Source organism: Gorilla gorilla, chromosome 15 (genome assembly GCF_029281585.2).
Source record: "Gorilla gorilla gorilla isolate KB3781 chromosome 15, NHGRI_mGorGor1-v2.1_pri, whole genome shotgun sequence".
Taxonomy (NCBI): Eukaryota; Metazoa; Chordata; class Mammalia; order Primates; family Hominidae; genus Gorilla; species Gorilla gorilla.
Window position 1 is genome coordinate 75,093,302 of NC_073239.2, and position 7,437 is coordinate 75,100,738.

Sequence of the window (7,437 nt, forward strand, 5' to 3'; positions counted from 1 at the left end):
TCAAATACAACAGAAAGAGTGGGGGTGAACCGCAAGCCTTTGCTTTTTTCCCCCCTTTTCAAAGGCATTGATGAAAGCTTTTTCTATGTCTGTGTATTGAGGCCATATGTTGCCTCTCCCCACTATCGAAAGCAACGACTATACATTAAAAGGAAAAAAGACAACCTGTAAAAAGAATAACAGAAAACACGTCTGGAACTCAGATAAACTGATAGATGACCTTCAAATTCCAGGATTTTCTCCATCTTTCAAAGCCCAGTATAGGTTCATGTAGTCACTCCCATTTTTCTAATGTCCCACAATGGGAGTTACATGATGCTCAAGAATAAACGAGAAGACTGTTGTCAGTTCAACAATATTTCTAAACCTAAATAACCATCTGCAACCATATTTTGAAGGCTATGAGCCTTTCCTTTTTCCTCAACACTGTATCCCCTTCCTGGCAATGTGCCTGGCACAGAAGAAATGCTCAGTAAATATTGGCTGAACAAACAGATGAATGTCTATAGCCCACTTTGCTGGGAGAAGTGGAAGGAGGAGAGATTCCATTGCATATTAGAATTCTGTGTCTTAATTATCTTCAATTAACTCAATCATAAGAATATTTAACAAACAAACAAAAAGAACATTCCTCTTCCTTTTCCCTCCCACTGCATATTTGGATGCTGCTTTCTTTTCACTGTATCTCTCCATGCAAATTAATTCAGATAAATAAGCTCTAACCAAATTACCAACTGATGTTGGATATCAGCTTTGAATAGCTTAAAAAGCATCTCCTTCAGAGCAGGTCAGTAGCACTTTGTCTATCATTTGCTATCAAGCTATCTATCCTAATAGCTTGGCAGTCTTCTAAACAATTTACTGCATTTCTGCCACCAGTGAGCAAGATAAGCTGTTCTGTCAAGCATTATCTTTGACAATCTTACATAGCTACAGTCCAGAATCTGTTTCTTTGTCAAGTCTAGGCATATTCAAGTTTCAAAGACAAATGAAAGGCAACATAAAAAATACCAGCCTTGACCATCTGGTTAGACTTAATCAGATTTTGTAAGCACTTGGTCAATATTTTTTCCAACTAAAATGAATACTGCTATTTCAGTATGTTACCAAAATGAAGACACAAAAGGGAAACCAATATGTTAAATCATTCTCACCAGTGATGAAGCTACTACTTCCAGTGTCAACTGAGTTTCATATATAATATTAAGGCACAATGAGCATCGCCCCAAGAGTGCTCAAGACACAGGAGGGCTGTAGAGTGTGCCAAGAAACTGGTGACAGTTTGCTTTATATTTTCCTTTTCTTATGATATACACAAAAACTACAGAGAGCTGCTATGGGGTAGGTGAAGAAAGCTACCTCATCTTGGTTTTTCATTGTCAACTGGAAGTTACTTTGATGACACTTCAAACACAACCATCTTCATCTGAACTTTGGTGGCTACCTTGAACTCTTCTGTCCTTTACATTCTAGATTCACAACCGCTGTGGATCCTCCTCTCATAATCTCTTTTGGAATTGTAACTTCTGATCACCTCATTGGATAGTTATTATTTTAAATGCCTCTTCATTGATAACCTTGTCTAGGCTCTCTCCTCTCCAATCTATTTTATACAATCCAGATGGTTAATTTTTTTTTTTTGATACGAAGTCTCACTCTGTCTCCAGGCTGGAGTGCAGTGGCGAGATCTCAGCTCACAGCAACCTCCTCCTCCCAGGTTCAAGCGATTCTCCTGCCTCAGCCTCCTGAGTAGCTGGGACCACAGGCGCATGCCACCACGCCCAGCTAGTTTTTGTGTTTTTAGTAGAGACGGGGTTTCACCATGTTGGCCAGGATGGTCTCAATCTCTTGACCTCATGATCCGCCCACCTCAGCCTCCCAAATTGCTAGGATTATAGGTGTGAGCCACCACACCCAGCTGGCTTATTCTTAACACTAAAAATTGCAATAATCAATCAAAGACAGCTACCACTTAGGAGCTGCTATGTGCCAAGCGTTCTAAGTGCCCAGTGGAAATTATCTTATTTAATCCTTACAACAACCTAATGAGGTAGATACTGTCGTTATCCCACTTTTTAAATGAGGAAAACAACAGGCCGGTAGAGGATAAGTAACTTGCCTAAGGGATAGTGTCTGTTTTTGATCTTTTGGATTCTGTCAGAATTCAACGTCCCTACCTTTGCCAGACAACTCTCTGCTTTCCCAAAACACAGCATATAATGTCCCCAAATATGCAATTGCCAAAGTCCATATCTAATAATGCAACCCCATACCACTGGTGCCCAGTATAAACACCATCATCAGTCACATACATAGCACTTTTATGTGCCATACTCATCTCAGGCTCCTAAGTTGGTTTTCTGTTTGTTTTATTTTCGAGATGGAGTCTCGCTCTGTCACCCAGGCTACAGTGCAGTGGCATGATCTCGGCTCACAACCTCCACCTCCCAGGTTCAAGCAATTCTCCTGCCTCAGCCTCCCGAGTAGCTAGGATAACAGGCACGTGCCACCACGCCCGGCTAATTTTTGTATTCTTAGTAGAAACGGGGTTTCACCATGTTGGCCAGGCTGGTCTCGAACTCTTGGCTTCGTGATCCACCCACCTCGGCCTCCCAAAGTGTTGGGATTACAGGCATGAGCCACCGTGCTCAGCTCTCAGGCTCCCAAGTTTTGAGAATGACACTGTACGACCCATGGTTCCCTACCCAGGTATCCAAACCCTGGCCTCCCAGGTCACATCCCATTCTGGCCCATTCTTTCCCCACCCTTCTCCTAGCTCCTGTAGGCACTTGGTCAATATTTTTTCCAACTAAAATGAATACTGCTATTTCAGTACGTTATCAAAATGAAGACACAAAAGGGAAACCAATATGTTAAATCATTCTCACCAGTGATGAAGCTACTACTTCCAGTGTCAACTGAGTTTCATATATAATATTAAGGCACAATGAGCATCGCCCCAAGAGTGCTCAAGACACAGGAGGGCTGTAGAGTGTGCCAAGAAACTGTAGTATGAATTGTCATGTAAGTCTCAGCACCTCAAATGAGATTATGTTCTTTGCATACAAACACTAGTCTTTACCATTCCTTTGTTTGCCACATAATTAGTAATAAGGGTAGGCACAAAGAGGAGAGATTCCATAAATATTTGTTGGCATGATGTGAATATAAATAACCATTTAAGAATACGAAAAAGAATGTTTCAAGTCCTTATTTTGTACTGTAAGATTTTTTAATGACATTTCATGGTCTAACCATGTCTAATTGCATGTTTTATTCAATACCTAGCCAATTTTGGCTACTTACTTAATGTGTCACTCTAACAATAACAATAACTTATGTGTTCTCATTTCTGCTATATTTTAAGGTTTCAGAGTTTATTACACACACACACACACACACACAAAACAGACCAACAGTTACAGGTAACAAGTCTCACAGCGTCAAGTCAACATGCTTGCCAAATACCATCTCACCTTTTGAAATACAATTAGTGATTCTCTGATGAGGGGGAAAGTGTCTTAATAATCTTTGTGTCTTAATAATCTTTCCATTTTGTGTCTTAACAATCTTTCCACTTTGTCCTTTTCATGACCATTCCTCAATGATTAATTTATCATTGTCTTACTTTTTCATTTTTTAAATCCTTAAGGCTGTTACTGCCAACACTATTTTATTGCCAATACTATCGTATTTATCTAAAGCTGAGCTTATAAAGACTCTCACTCTATTAACCCAGCTGTGGCAAATGGCATTAAGGTACCACGTTTCTGATTCACTGTGCTACTGACAATCATCACTGGTCTGTTATATTGGCTTTAGGATCTGGGCTGCAGCTATACTTCACCATAAATTAAATAGCTGAATGACAGACAATCCTTTCAGCAGCATGTTCCATCACAATGGAAGGAGGAAGGAGTAAGTAACCACAAAGAAAAGCATGGTCCCCCAGGAGGAAAGCAGCCCCAGAGCTGGCAGTGAAGAGGGTAAGTAGGCTGGGGTCAAAATAGCTACTCTGGAAACTAAATACCAGTAAAAAGTACTTTACCATCCCTGAAGACCACACCTAAGTTCTACATACTGAGCCCACAAGCTTCAGTTTCTACAAATTAGTGATGGAGACAAATGAAGATATCCGTGCTTATCACCCCTAGCATATCATCTCATCCCTGGTAAAAGGAGATGGACTTGAAGATTTAAAAACAGGCTTCTTCGAGTTCCAGTTCTACCTTAGGCAAATCACTGAAACTCAAGTTTTCTTGTTGCAAAGTAGAAATAATAATGCTTGTTATATTTTTTCGAAGGGTGGAGAACACACACAAAAGTGATAATAGACATAAAAGCAGTTTGAAACAAAAGTAAAGTATCATGCAATATAAGACATACTAGCATGCTACTGACATGCATTCCCGTCAAATACAGAAATGTGAGCAATCTGAAGCATCTGTAACATCAGCCACAAATGGAGTAGCATTTTTTTCCCCAAGGTATTTTCATGGAGCTTCTCCTTTCAGCTTTATCATGTAGACAATGTGACCTGAGAGGCTTCTGCTGTCTGCAGAATCCTATCCTGATGAATCTTGATCAACAAACTCTTCTCCATCCATCAGACAGTTTATTTCAGTGACCCAATTGGACACTTCATTTCTGGTTTTTGTGATATAAAAATGTAGCCATTTGCTTGGCTAGATCTCTAAGTAGTTGACATTTAAAGGGAAGCTGAAACTAGCTTCAGATACTTCTCTTATAATCACCAAGTGAACACAATATGGAAAAATAAGATTGACCTCACATCTTGCTTAGGGAATGAGTTTTCATTTTACAAAAATTAAAACCAGTTTCCCTCTGCATAGATCGCTTCCCTATGTGAGAATTTTTTTAAGTTCAATTAACAAAAATACAATTCCATACACAACTTTTCAGACAAACATCTACAGAATAAAGGGCAAAGGACACCTTTAGGTGGGGAGTGGACATTTTCCATAACAGATAAACCCGTTTTCCTCATTTTGATTCTATACTTACATTTAGCATCAAACCATTTCCGTAATACCAAATTATAATACTGTAAAGGTCTGGCAGGAAACTCCGGAATATGTGGTAAGAAGCCTCCCATGAAAACAAAGACAAATTCACATCTCTCTAATTGGCTCCGTTGCTGTAGCTACCTTAGACTTGGTGAGCCTTGGGAGTTTTTATGAATAAACTCAACTAATATCAAATCTGTCTGCTGCACAAGTGCTTGGTTCATTATTACGACAAATACAAAAAAAAAAAACCACTTTATTCATAAGAGCAAGTCAGAGTACCTTTAAACCTCTGTGTGTAAAAGAAGCAATGTTCTGATACTGTGAAACCTTACCCGGTTGTGTGTTTCAATAGATGCTACTGTGGGGTTCTACTGGCATATGTGCCGAAGTCAGTCAATTGACTGTAGATGCTTGGCTAAAAGGAGACTCCTTGGAGCCCAACAGCATCACTTGTGATCAAGGAAATACACCAAAATAAAGAGCAGGCATGTGAATTCTGACCACTCAAGAATTTTTGCCCTTTGGAGAAGAGATCCTTCAGAAGCCTAGGGATGGTTTTGTGAACCACTCCCCACTCCCCCTCAAGTTTCAAACTAAAACTTCCAAAGAAAGAAGGCAGACACTTTAAAGCAGCCCTCTCTCCTCTCTTCCACATCAGTTCTGCACTGAAATTGGATGCCAAGTGCTAGGCGGATCCTCGGGATCATCTCATCTTTGAGAACCCAAACTCTTAAGGGTCCTGTTTTGTTCACTCCTGCTTGCCTCCTCGCCAGCCAAGGTTCTGCATGTTTGGAATCTACACAAGTCAGATTCTGTCAGTGACCACGAGGCACATAAGACATTTGGGCACCTCCGTCAGCACCTCCCAACTATTCCGGAGTCTCAAGCAGAGCCTCGCCTCCCCCAGGTCTAACCCGCAGGCCCTCTTTCTAATTAAGGGACCTTTCCAAGGAGCGTCCTCCAGCCGCGTCCTGGGGGACGAGCCAGGGGCTGAGCAAGGAGGCTCGACATCTCTGCGCTAAACACTCAACTGTTTGTTTTCTGCAAAGTGGCAGGACATATTTCGGTGGTGACCGCAGCAACGATTCGCTCCTCGATTGTTAAGCTCTGAGTGGCATTGGGGACACTGCGATCGACGGTTTGAAAGGAGTAAACCGTTGTTTTCGGGAACTTCTCTCTCACTGCTGTGGGATTGCGAGCGGAGGGAGAAAGAGAAAGAAAAGCCCACACAAAAGCAGCCAGCCCTGCAAGCTCCGCCAGCACAAAGGCCGGCTCGCTGATGCGGAGCTGGGAGGCTGGGCTGGAGCGAGGAGTGCGGTGAGTCCTCCGAGGCCTGCGCGCCGCGCCCAGCGCGCCCGGAGCTGCCCCCGCGCACCCCACACCTGGGCACCGCGCTCCGGAGGAGGATCGGGGCGCACGCCTGGCGCACCCGGGGCTGCAACGCTCCCGGGACTGTTACGCTCCCGGGGCGACCCCACGCCACTGAGGCTCCAGTTCCGTCCCTGCCCCGGCGCCACGTCTGCAGCCGCGGCCGCCCAAGTGGCCGGAGCCGGGCCCGTCCTCACCTGTGCGCCTTCAGCTGAGCAGCGCGCGGAGGACAGAGGCAGCCGCGGCGCGGGCGCTCGGCATCCCAGCGGCGGGCCCTGCGGCGGCGGCGGTAGCGGCGGCAGCGGCGGCGACTCCCTCCGCTGTCTGGGACGCTAGGGGGAGGGCGCTTCGCTTTGTTGCTTATTCATAAGGCCGCGGCTACGGCCGGGGATTGGGCGGTGAGTAGGTGTGCCCGCCCTGGCTCTGCTGGCACTGACAGCCGACGCCGTCGCCCACGCCCCCCTGCGCCCACTTCCCCGCCTCCGCTCTCCCGCGGGGGCGGCTTCTGCTGGAGTCCCGGCACCTGGGACCCCTCGGAGATCCCGTGCTCCGCTTCCCCTCTTTAAGCCGGAGCTTCTGCGGCAGCTCCCCTCCCTACCTACGCGGAAGAGACCAGGGCACCGTTTACACGAGAAAAACCTCAATTTTGCTGTCTTTGGTTCAGGCAAGGAGCGCAAATCTGAGACTGCAGTGTTCCTTGTGGAAACTATGGACGGCTTGGCGGTGCCCTTAAGTAGGACCCTTAAAGTAACTCTACACAGAATGTCCCTTCTCAGTCCCTCGGAGAAGTTGCAAACTAGTGCTAGTCACAAGTAAGGTTTATTGAGCCCTTACTCCTGCCAGGCACAAGAGTAGATGCTTTGCCCATTACTTTACCTGCTTAATCTGCACGATAGAAGGGTAGATATTGTAGTTCTCATTTACCAGGGTAGGAGGTTAAGGCTAAGGGCTGTGTAACTTCTCCAAGGTCATCCGGCTCGCGTGGCCACCGGGAATTTGTGTCCTCCATTCTTGAGCCTCTCAAGGACTGTTTTCTTTT

At 44.7% G+C, this 7,437-nt stretch overlaps 1 protein-coding gene across 3 annotated transcripts in view; it reads right to left on the reverse strand.

Annotated features, from left to right (window-relative positions):
* Positions 1–7,129, reverse strand: part of ARMH4 (armadillo like helical domain containing 4) — a 146,950-nt gene extending 139,821 nt beyond the window's left edge. Inside the window, exon 1 of one of the 3 annotated variants that reach the window (XM_055361904.2) lies at positions 6,596–6,948. The gene's annotated coding sequence lies outside the window, so the exon portion shown is untranslated. Of the gene's footprint in view, positions 1–6,595 lie in introns of all 3 variants that reach the window. The other 2 variants (XM_055361905.2, XM_055361907.2) reach the window with 2 other exon arrangements.
* Positions 7,130–7,437: the final 308 nt, after the last annotated feature.